Genomic DNA, 13,290 nt, shown 5'->3' with positions numbered 1-13,290 from the left:
ATAAAAAAATTTAAAAATTCCTAGGATTTAATAAAATAAGCTACGATCAGCAAAATGAAGGTTCTTCTGTTGGAATACTCTATGACAATCACAACTACGAAAGCCATAAAAATTGGGGCACCTCTTTATTTACTAAATTATACTGTTTCTCTATTTCACATTAAACGTTTCCAATAACAAAACAATAACCGCTAAACTATCGCAAATTTTTCTAAAAACACTCGAGTCTCTCAAAGGGCACCCAATTTTTCAATCATCCATGCAACTACCATTACTTCCACTTTCACTGATGAAAAAATACCGAGCACCCAGTTCCAAAACCACCTACACAGCTTGTACGAAGCCGACAACAGAAACACGTCCCAAAGGAACAGAAACGAAGCTCCACTGACTCACTAACACGTAACTGCATCGCAGACGCATTTATCTAGCCGAGCACATCCAGCTGGAAGATAGATCTGTCTCTTGCAATCCTTTCTTCCGTCCGGTCTCGAACCTCGTGTAGTTATTACAAACGAAACATGTACTTACGATACAGCCTTAGGACAAACACACGAGCACGAGATAAGCGTTCAAAATTTGAAGAAAATGATTCCTGTAAGCTGCTACGCAGTTTGTCGCACTAGCCAGTTCTATATGTATTTGAAAAATAAGAATGTTACATTTCTAATTTATATTTTGACTAATCAATTTCAAATATTGTTTCATTATCAGAAATAAAAAGTTGCAATTGTTAATTGTAAATTATTCCAAAGTTTGGCGCTGTGTAAGATCCCTGCCTTACAGTGACTAATACGAAGAAGTTGATATTCTAAGAATATCAATGGTAATGTTTTCATATTCCCCTCAGATCTTTGATCCTTTAGCCGCTGGCGACGCCGAAATCTGCTATTTACTCTGTTCATTTCCATTGATCATGTACAAGATATACATTACCAGTTATAAATATATTGTTGCAAAACTCTAACAAATTTTACTTTATTTAGTACTTTACATCATAAGTCGCATATAACACGAATGAATTAGCAAATTTATAACAAAAAAAATGAAAGCAGCAAAAAGCATCTTATTTAAGTTAACATCGCAAAGTGTCTAAATACTTATACTGTAAATTTCATCCGCGATTCTGTACAGAAAATATGAAAATCGCCGTGGCTGGCGGATTAAGAAATTTTCTAAGAATAGAAAAATACGATTCGATGGAAAATGATGCAAAGGACGCAACAGAGTTAAAAATCGCAGTGCGCCATATATCGCTATACATGCAGAGAGTCGTAGAGGAACAGTTAAAGATTTTCTGCAAGTACACGGAGGATGACAGTGTCTCGGCGCGGAATGTGTCGCGCTCCCGATGCATAAATCTAAATGAGCCTGTGTATTAGTGATACCGCGATCCGTTGCCAGATGAACGTCGTAGATAGCGAGCGCGCCGAGAGATTCTGAAGGCATCTAGTGGTAGATCTGTGTTCCCAGTGCGGGGGATATCACGATCCACCTCGAAGAAAGTCCCCGATCGCAGATAAAACGGATATGTTTCGAAACAACCTCCCGAAGGACGGCGGTGCCGGACTGAAAGCGATAATTTGTTGAATAATATCCTGAGCGACGCGAAAGCGAAGAATTTCCTGAAACGAATCGAAAGCCTCTCCGTGTTTGTACGTGGTTGCTTTCAAAGCGACGAACAGGTTCATTGTTGCGCGGGCGAGATGAAATTCCGAATACGAATACGTCGAGGGATTTTAATGACTTTTCTGACGCGAGACGCGTGGGCGCTATGTTTACAGCCGCTCTGCAAATAATTTGTATATACAGTAAGTCATGAAAGTATTTAGATATTTACAGTAAAATATTTTTATGGATATATTATGTGTGTTGTACTTCTTAGAATTTCATTTCATTAATGCGACGTAACTGTCTTAATTGTAGTGATAGAATTTCCAACCAATCTGGAAATGTATCTATGTACACAAAGATTAGACACGTACGTTTAATAAATACGCAGAATAGGGTATAAATAGTTACCTTGATTATAATTAATTATAAAAGTGAATCCACTTGAACATCAAAGCTTTTGCAGATTTTATACATTTTCGAATTTGTTTCAAACTTTACTAAGATCATCATGATGGACTCTCAGTATAGAACTAATGAAATTTCAAAATGTTTCAAAATGTATGACACACACGATATCTATAAAAGATAACTGTAAGAGAATTGCAAATTTATTGTTGTTTGAAGGAATAAGGTTTCATTTTTCTTCTAATTTAATGAATTATAAATAATATTATAAATTTGTATATGATTATACAGCAGATCATTCCACTTTTTAACGCTTTGTTCTGAAATTTAAAATTTTACTAAAAAATAATTCCTAAATAACATACCTCGAAAGACGATTATTACATTACATATAAACTAAATTCAACCTATAGCAGATTGCGAATGCAGTTGATAGAAGTAATAGATAGAAATTTAATTTGATGAAGCGTAGATAAGAATTCAATTCAGCGTAGAATAACTATAAAGATTACCACGATATCATAAGAAACATAAAATAAACAAAACGTATAAGAAATCTAAATTGGACTCTCTGAAAAGTTTTATACTGCTCTTCTTATTTCTCCATTTTTCTGAAGCAATATTTAAAAATCAACATATTAGATATTCATATAATCTCAGGCTCCTAACGTTCGATATCTTGCATCTTCAAAGCTTACTCTTATACCTGTATACGTTATTAAATACATTAAACGAACAGGCTGAACACTGGTAGCCATCTCATAACTTGTAAAGGAGGTTCATGGACAGCAAATAGAAAATTCACTGTTAATCTATCAAAGCTTGAAAAGTTTGATCGCTGTCATTCTATTTCAATACGTTTCCTCGATAGACTTGAAAAAGATAACGACTTGACTGATCGGTTGGAGTGGACGCAGTGTTAGGAAAAACGAAAACGACGATAATCACCGGGTAGAAAAAAAAGAAAGAAAATGAATATCCAGTGGTGGACGTATCGACACGTTCCGAGCAACGAGTCTCGAAGCTTAATAGTCGACGTGTAAATGCTTCTTCATGGATCAGGTTCGAATTACAGGGTGTATTTTAATTGAACGATCGTAATCAGATAATGGAGAATTAATAATTCCGTGGAAAAAGATCAGACCCAATGAAGAAAAGACCAATCGACTACAACCAATTTCCTGAGGGATGCTATGCAGAAAAGTTGCTTCGATGAATCATACTCGCGTCGGTCGTTGCCGACCTTTTAAGTTTGTTACAGTTTGATTTGTCTACGAAAAAGTTTTGATCGCTGATACAGATATTATATCATGGAAAAACGTTTAAGTAAAAATAATATGTAATTACACAGAAAATAATGTAAAATATAGTATATGTAGCGTAATATAAAATAATTGGAAAATCGTAGTCCCTTTTTGCATAAATCCTTTTTGAAAAAAATAGATATGTCTGCTTCCTTCTGTCAAAATCGAGATAAGATAAGACAAAATAAGAGATACAGATATTAGTCACGGTTGTGACTTCTGGTATTATTGAATGTTGCAAGATAATGAATCGTCGAAATTCTTTCTTGCCAACGGCTATTCTTTTCAACTGCGCTTAAAAGGAACGAAGATTGATTGCGCTAGTAAATTTAACAACGCTGTTATTTCAATTTAATATCGATCAGAGGCCAATACCTGATGAGAAATGATCGATAACATGAAGAAGCTTTTCTATCATTAATTCCAATGATACAGAGTACTGTTAGTATTGTTTATGTAGCAACAGTAATTACTATTAAAACCCCTTAAAGAATATAGCCAAATTCACCCTTACCAAATCAACACTCCTCTTTCCAATCATTCTCTGAGGTGGATTATTGTACGTGTTGATTTATTAAAGAGACAAATGATAAAATTGTAATAGTCAGCGTATATTAAAATCACTTTAAGTACAAGTACAGAGCTAGTGTATGCCGACGTAATTGTCGCTAGCTATAATGATCGTCCTAGAGAGCACGTTCGTCTATTTGTATCGATACAAGGCACAACAATATAAGTCTCTCCCGTGTCTCTCTCGTGTGCCGCTACACTCTAAAAACAATCGCCTCAAAATCTTCGAATTTCCACTGAAAGTGAAAATTAAGAATTTGATAGATTCGTAAGATTTCCAAACATTCAAGCGCCTGAAAAAAGTCGCTATCGAACACGATAACCGGGTTAGGTTTAACATTTAACACATCACGCGATATACTATTTATAATCGTAATTGCGACACTATACATTAACCTGAAGATGCGAACTGCCTCGTAGGAAATGATCGACGACGTTCCGGTCATTTACGTCCTTTTGTCAAGATCGTTCAAGGATGATCTCTGCACGCGTACTCTTTTCGTATGTTTCACGACAGATCATTGAGATCGATCGATCAACATTTCTGCGAATATTTCATGTCCACGCGGGAACGATGATACTAGTTACAGTTGCGTCGAACACGATACATGCGACGTGTTGTCGCGTCGTGACACGTATACCGTGCGTACGTCAACTTGCCACGACGGATCGGGAGATACATGGAAGCCGCGTAGTACGAGACAAAAACGGAGGAAACCGATTGTGGACGTGCATGTACGCGCAAGAATACTTCCGGTGCGACCAACGGGACGACAGTACACGTCAGGGACACCTGAAGAATCGAATGCAATGAAAAATTGTCTAGTCTGATTTTAATTTCATGTTCTGCTTCGTAGTTTCTGTAACTTCGTGAGGTAGTTTCAAGTTGGTACAATGTTGAATACTTTGGGCAAAAAGATTGTTTATTGACGATGATTTTGCACAGAATTTGTAAAAAATTATAGATTACGCCTGATAAACTGTAAAGATCGCTCAAAATGTTTCAATTATTATATGTTGGGGTTACCATGATAAGAAACAAAATAACATCCTCTTTCCCCCAATGAAACAGGGAAACGATAGAATATTAGATTATTTCTAATTTAGAACTACAGGATATATCACAATACGTGGGGCCCACTTTAGGAGTGGACATGAGGCACAAAAACAATGAGAAAAGTTGATACAAACGTGTGTGCTACTTGACCTTGTTTCAAAGTTGCATTCTTAGACGGTGCTCGAAATAGCATTTGTCTTGCAGTCATCGTGTCAAAGAATTCCGCAATCTTTTAAAAATCCAGATACAAGTATTATACAATACGTACATTGAAATCTCCTGTCTACTCTTGAAGTGAGTCCTACATAGTATGATACACCCTGTATAAAACCAATATAAGAGAATATTTTATTATACAAAAATCATATTGGATTAAATCAAACTTTCAATTACAAACTTTAACTTGTCAATCTTATAAACATTCAGTTGCTCGTTCATCTTCTTAAGAGCTAAATCGTAGATGCTTATCTTCTTAAATCCGGAAACATATAACAAGATAACTTTCTCATACCTGTAACAATTCAACACACGTACATATCTCATACATTTCGATCCGAATAATATCCATTAAATCAGACAATGAGATCTCGAACGACTTTCTTCTTCCGACCACCAACAGGCAAGAAGCACGTAGTTCCAGTTACGAATCAATCTCGGATCGTTGGTGCTCCGCGACCCAGATGCGAAAGCCACGAAAAAAAGAGGTGAATATAGGAGGGAAAAGAGAGAGAGAGAGAGAGCTCTCGCAAACGAAGGGGAATTGTCTGGATAATGCGTACGTGCAGGTAGTCGAAGCATCAGGGAGAAACGGCTCTCACTTTCACGGAGTCGCCGTGACCGAGATAAAGATGGTGGCACCGCTTCACCATCACCATACACACGCTCTGGACTGACCACTAACGTCTCTGCACCCATATATGGCTACTGTATACAGTCACGTTCGTATTCTTCATGCGATGTACGTGTACTGATACTAATGTTGTATACCATGAGCGTAAATGCATATTAATATACTTCATCGTTCAAAAGTTACAAATTATCCACCATAGGATTGTATCTTAATAAAAATTGACGATCGAAAAAAAAGTAAAAATGTTTTCGTCACCTGCGTGTGTATTGACACGAGTACTGGTAACCAAAAAGTATGCTCATAGTTAATAACGATAACCTCTAATTAAAAATAATTTCTGCCACCAATATTAGTTACCAGTATTAAAAATATGTTTTCATTGGCGATAAGGATTATTCGTGACCGAAAACAATTTCTGTTATCGATAATAGTTAAGCGTAAACAGAATCAATTAATAGATCTGTAAACAGAATCAATTAAATTAAGTTATTCAGTCTCATATAATTATCTGATTATAATTTTTTTAAATTTGAGTCATAACTTTGTCAGTATATGTCCACTGACCTATCCTTAACTTTTGAGCGACAATGCAAGCACATTATATATATTCCTCGACTGGTATTAGCTATCTCGCCCGTCGACAGGTAGGAAAGGATCGATAGATCAGTCCTTTAATTTGCACCCGTACGCTGCTTTGCCTGCCGCGACTTCGCTAGATCCGATCTGTACCGGCGCTGTGTCCTATTGGTACGCATGTCGCGTTGACCGAGTCGGTTGTTTCCGATGTTAATCAAGTCCATGTCACTTGTCAAGACCGATAGCCTGATTACATATTATGTATATCGCATTTTTTCCCGGCACTCGTCGGTCCAATTGAAAATGCTTTTTTGAAAACGGCTGATTAATGGTACTGATAGGTGGATAATTGGAATTATTATCACTAGATATGTGCTAGTTCGATGGTAGTATTTTCATATCTTCCTATATCATATACATACGAATCATATATTATACTAATATTTTATTACTTGAAATTTAAATAAATGCTGAAGAAATTATGTCAATAGTAGTATAAATAAAAGAAGTACGAAAGGGAATAGCCACAGATACCTACAATTGCAACACAATGCAAGAACCGATTTTTAGAGTCGGTTATTTTGCATTCAGCCATCGGTCACATTCCATCTAAACGGCGAACAGAAATCATGAAAGCTTTAAAACTTCCTTCCTACGACGGAAATGAAAAATCTTACATTGAAGTGCACGTGTGGATAGTCGAAGCAATTCAACACGGGAGCCCACGCAACTCTTCACGGGGAGACCACGCGTTCTGGGTTCCCTTTTTGGAATATGCCGTGGACACGTAAAACTCGTATTAAAGGAAATAACGTGAGATAAAACAAAATGAAAGAAGGAATACGATTGCTATAGAACGTGAAGTTTCACAATGCATAAAACGCGTTTAGAAGGAGCATATGGGTGTTTTACTGTTACTCAAAATGGCAAAAGTATGCGGCTACTTATGAACAGTAGTATACAGACATCGATAGAATAAATCAGAAAATCTACTCGATTATTCCATAACCTACTCCAGGTTCGATGCCATTCTCTGTGAAATAAAGCGGAAGTTACGATCACATGATTTACGAGTCAGCTTGTCAATTTGCGATTCACCGCGCATTTCGCGATATTTCGCTATTTACCTGCCTCTGTCTCTGACAAGTGGTAGTTTATAGCAACAGATAATATTTACATTCTACCGCGGTTGTAATTTACCGGTGATTAATATATATCAATACAAGTGCTAATGCAACAACACACGGCCTACAACGTTAGGAGGACCAGATCCACTTGTACGCTTCTTAATACGAGATTAAATTAATATACTGCAAGTTTGAACTCGGAACTTAGACGAGTAGTACGCGATTAATTTAGCAACAGGTTGTTATTCTACGCGTATCTTGCCTGCGTTTCTTTCGACGTTTCTATCTCGTTCGCCTCGATCGATATTACCGTAATATCGTCTCATCCCTTATCGATGAAAAACACGAACGTTCACCGGCTCTCGTCCAACACAGGCAACGTATAATAGTAGGAAAAATGGATGTGCACAGTTTCAATTCACCAACGTTACCGATAGTTCGTGAAAAATCCTCGACACCGAGTGATTATTCATGCCTGTATGGTAGTTGCTCGAACTTACACCATATTTAGATGTAAATTAATGAAGGTGAATTACGAATGGAGCCTGCTCGTTTCACGCGATACAACGCCGCATGAATTTGTTTAAGTAATTAATTAGTCTGAATAAGACTTCTTATGTAATTTATCGCCCGCATAACCTATGCATCATCCGTTACGAAAAATTCCAATGAATTAATTCTAGTTAATTAAACGACATCGGTAAGAACTGTGCATCGCCATCGCTTTTCACCATCAGCTCTCTCGTTCACCTACATTCCGTGTTTTGCTCGTGCTACACCGTATAAAAGTCCGTTCCATTTTTACTACATAACAGCAAACATCGGCCAGGGATCACGAACCGAGAACATTCGTTACCTGCATTATGCATGAATAGACACTATCTCTCGCTTGCTGCGAATAAGCGAATCGAAACCTTGAGCTTGACGCGGATTTATACGGTGCAAAAACCGTACGAATTATTAAGCATTATTTCCCGCGTAATTTATTGGCCTCGTAGGTTGGCCGCACACCCGTCGATAAAACGCCAGGAGAGGCCCATTGTGAACCTCCAATCAACCGAGCGACGTTAGATTATTATTGAGCAACCGTACGCGCTTATCTTTCCGTCTCTAATTTTACCTTCACCCACACTGTCTATACGTGGCTGTGGTGTATATCTATTCATCTGGTTGCACCTGCACGCGGACCTCTCGAGTTCGAGATTTTCGTAACCGATGCCGAGGCACACAACATTCGCACCCCATGTGAATAGTCGTTAACGCCTGATACCGGCGATCGAACCATACCAGCGATCACGAACCAAAACACTTGACTCAGACGCCCGATCACACGGTACAAATTCGACGCAAACAAAACGGGACCATACTTTCAATATCGTACCTTCACCTATGGTGTAACGCCAGCACTGCTCACTGACGGCGTAAACGGTACACGGTACGCACATATGAACGTGTTTGTATCGATGCATACCGTTTACCATGCGCACTTAGGATAATACGCTTCTTAATGATCGATACATATATACGCATGAACCTAACAGTGAATATAAATGGAGATTTTATACAGTACTATAGGAGATACAGCTATCTATGTGTACGTGTATGCTCATTTGCTATGCGCGAAAAGTGTTTCGTAGAAGTATCGTGTCGATTCAAATGAAAGATTTTATAGACTACATAAGGGGGTTGGTCAATAAATAAATTATTCCGTCCGTCTAAGAAATGAATGGAAAAAATATTTCCTATCGTTAACGTAAATTTATGTTCAGCTATCGTTTTTTAATATGTCAGGTTGTATAATAAGTTCACACGTATTTCTTTAAGGATATCAAAAGTCGTTGTTTTTGATAAATATCTGTTTGATTAATTGATGGGTTAACATACCAGAAGTGTGAAATTGACTGATGCAATTATTACGTTATAATTGACATCATACATTAATATACATTAACAATGGTGTTGCATCATATAATCACTATGCGTATAGTAATATTTGGATATCTCTTTTACAACAGAAGCTAAAGAGAAGTTACCTACAAACTTATTGACTAACCTGTATAATATGTTATTTATATGTGGATAGTGAATGGAAGATTGAAATAAATTGTAATATATCAGCCATAGTATAATATCTATTATTGCACTCGCCGTATCAAACGGTAAAAAAAGGATTCAGGTAACGCGTTAAAAAGCATGAAAATATAGTCACGAGACCGACATACCATTTAAATGTTGCGGCTCTAAAAACACAAGATAAACACGTTGCAGATTAACGCGAGTATGCCTCGTAAATCCGCACCTTCGAGTTACACGTAATATAATCATACTTCTACCACGAGTTACCGTATCATCATCTTCCATAGCGCTCTACGGAGGAGCGAGAAACGAAACGCGTAACGAACTCACGGACACGAATTAATCGTCGTACTGTATATACTTACAAAAGGCAAAAGGCGTGTACTGCGATGTGTGCGCGCGTACCACTGCGTCACGGTGAAAACGAAACCGATATCTCTGCAGGATCTGCGCCGAGGCCAAAGGTCACCTACGGAGGGAATTGCTTTATTTAATAAGCCGCGGAGGAAGGACGTTAATAAAGCGGCCAGAGATAAATAATATGGAAAGGCGAACCGTTCACGTGTCGTTCGTACCCCGAAGCTCTCTTTTCCTCTCTCTTTGCACCGTATAGACCCGTACACCACATCTACGAGGCATCGGTTAAGTTAAGCAATCGTTGAGTTCTCGGCACTTGAACACGAGCGCGAAGGAAAACGAAATGGGACACTTTTTTTCAAATTCCGCCTTGCAAATAATTACATGCTGCTCGATTCGAACTGTCGATAATCATCGACATTGATGATTATTCTCGACGTTTTATAAGGTTACGTTTACACCACACTTGACAGATAATGGACATCGTGTTCGACGCGATGTAAACGAGAAGTCTGTGCTACGGTAGTCCGAGATCGCTTTCGTAATTTCAGCGACACGCGTTCCCAACTGACACGTAGATTAAATGCGTGAGATATAAAGGTTATAGAAACTTTACGAGCTACAAACATTAAACCAGAATGCAACGAACTCTGTTATATATATAGACTAACTACATTTCATAAGGTAGTTCTGAATTCATTGAGATCAAGCAACTAATCAATCAATTTTTTAAATATAAAAAATATATGCGCGTGTACGTACATTACAGTACGTACTTTATTCGACAAATGATACCTTAACTCAATAGCTGGTAACCAGTCAGTTGCCACAATTGAATTATGATTTTCAGGGATGAGTTTATGTTATTATAGAAAATATTTTAACTGATTTGCTAAACCTAACGATAGCTTAATATTGTATAGTCAACTCTATAGAATTTGGTTATATGTTTTTATTTACCTCTCATAATCACGGCTGTACACGACCGTATACAGAATATATACTCGTACATAACCCCATTTATAAAAAAGGCAAGATAAATGCAAATCACACAAAATCAGAACGATGACCGACGAAGGAGGAAAATGAAGTTTTCCATGGAGAAATTCGAGTAGGTGTACCCTTTTTCTACGCGTGCACATACAAGTGTAACTATGTGACCACTTGCCCACGACTTCATCACATTAAAAAAGATTCCTTCGTTCCCTCTTCCAATTCCTTTCATTCCAGCGTTCCAGTCGCACAGAATCGCGGGAATCGTGTTGTCGAACGGGCGTCCTACCTATAAACATATCTCTTACGTATTTATGCTTGTTTCGTAAAGAATTCTCTCTGATTCGCGAGTGTTCAAGGAAATACGAGAATAAGGGAATATCGGGAGATAACCGTTAACCTAGTGAACTCATTGATATACATGTATACCTAGAAGGTGTGCCACATATGTACGTAGAAATCGCAAACAAGAAACAATAAGAAGATGGCCGGCGTCGAGTGTGGACCGATAGTTGATCCTCGATGGAATTCGCGATTTACACGGAGGCGGGTATATAGAGTGCAAAAGAGAGGTATAGAAAGTGTGTATAAAAAAGAGAGAGAAAGAATGGTGCGTGCACAGGATGCACATCTGCGAGAATACGATGCACCGAGACTATCGACGTAACGACCGATCCGCCTACTGCCAGAGAATTTGTCGTTCTTAGTCCGCCAGCGCATGCGTGATTGCTGTACGCGATTGTCCTCGTGTGTGAAGTTAGGTGCATGATCTCCGATGGAATTTTCTGCCGACATATTGGATGAGTCTTCTACGAGAGATTGGCATCCCAGTAATCGTTCGTATTATTATTGTATTTAAATAGAGAATTTTGTTTGTATATATCTTATCTTATCTTATTGATGACAGACAAAAAATAACAGTATAAATAGATGATACGAACTTGTTACAATTTAACTATATATATCGTATATGAATGATTGTGTTTGTCTCTAAATGGGTTAAAAATATTGAATTATATCGTCCACTACGTATCATTATTTATGGACATGGAAATTGGGAAGAATAGAGACAAATCAAATTATGTAGTGATTCAAATTTCAAATTTAATTGTATATTTATATATTTAAAAATATATTTAAAAACAATTAAAGTAGTTTTCTGAGCAAAAGACCTACATCCATGCTAAATATATAGAGTATTTATTTAAATAGTTTGAATATTGAAATTTGTATTTGTATAATCATTGAATATTACAATTATCAATTCAGACGTAGCTAATCACAACAAACTAAAACTAAAACTTTTAATGCAATATATTCCATCCATCATTTTATCTTATGGATCCTTTTTCCAAAAAATTGCGTAATTACTTTTAATTTCACAGAATATATTGCAATTTTTCTTGCATAAATTTATTATATAAACAAAGTTTTCCTTAAATTAATTTGAATTCTTAGTTTCATTTTCGGCAAACGAATTCAACGTAGAAGTATAATATGTATAATAGAAAGTAAACTCTATTGAAACTGGTTACACATAAAACAGAATTTATCGCGCAATAATATTTAATCGAATTACTGAATATGCGAGTACATATTGCACATAGCAGACTCCGTAGCGTAGCAATTAGAAGACAGGTTCTGCATGACTGTTGCCTTTACCAAAGAATGCCGTTCCCGGTTTATAAATTGAGCTTATATTCGTTCCTTTCGGTTTCGTACGAGACCACCTTTATCTCACATCGAGCGTTGTATGGACCGAACGACCTACCACGACCTCGCCCAACTCAAGCTATTGCGTCCTAAGAGTTGAGCGCTCGTCTCGGTTATACACCCACGTGATATGTTCCCTGCAAGGTTGTCTTGTTTGGAATGAAAAGAACGTTACACCTTCGTTCGAGCATTCTCCATTATTTGCGAATTTTCTCCTAAACTGGTTCACCTTTCAAAATCGTAGTCATTTATATAATACCAAAATTATATTTATGCCAGTAATTAATTTTCATAAGAGTAACATTAGAGAATTGCATTTTATAATCGAAAGTATACGTATATTTACGTTTATATATTTCTGTTAAGAAGATTATAAATGCTGGAACTACAATGGTAATATTGGTAGTAAATCTGTGATAATATGGATATTTAGTAATTCAATTTTTCTAATAAACTGCAATAGTTTCAATCTAAATTAAACCCAATGAAATTCGTCATTTGTTACACGATACAGTTATAAATTACTTTCACCTTAAATTTATAATTTTTAACTGATCTACTACGGAAGCAATTAGAGCGTTCTCTATTGCGAATTTAATTCTTGAGCAACATGCAACATGAAAACACATTCCATCGATTTCTCCGCAC

General features: G+C 37.0%; 1 protein-coding gene and 1 long non-coding RNA gene across 4 annotated transcripts in view; one reads left to right on the top strand and one right to left on the bottom strand.

The window, feature by feature from the left end:
- The window catches only part of LOC126876175 (uncharacterized), a 78,399-nt gene extending 66,306 nt beyond the window's left edge, over nucleotides 1-12,093 (bottom strand). Inside the window, exons 1-4 of the long non-coding RNA XR_007693989.1 lie at nucleotides 11,359-12,093; nucleotides 10,897-11,218; nucleotides 10,135-10,207; nucleotides 9,945-10,048 (exon numbers count right to left, since the gene is read on the bottom strand). This is a non-coding gene — a long non-coding RNA (uncharacterized LOC126876175). The remainder of the gene's footprint in view (nucleotides 1-9,944; nucleotides 10,049-10,134; nucleotides 10,208-10,896; nucleotides 11,219-11,358) is intronic.
- LOC126875939 (uncharacterized) overlaps nucleotides 1-13,290 on the top strand; it is a 174,079-nt gene that overhangs the window by 81,344 nt on the left and 79,445 nt on the right. The gene's annotated exons all lie outside the window — the stretch shown is intronic.

Source organism: Bombus huntii, chromosome 2, assembly GCF_024542735.1.
Source record: "Bombus huntii isolate Logan2020A chromosome 2, iyBomHunt1.1, whole genome shotgun sequence".
In the NCBI taxonomy this organism is placed as follows: domain Eukaryota; kingdom Metazoa; phylum Arthropoda; class Insecta; order Hymenoptera; family Apidae; genus Bombus; species Bombus huntii.
This window is presented reverse-complemented; position numbering and strand designations above follow the sequence as displayed.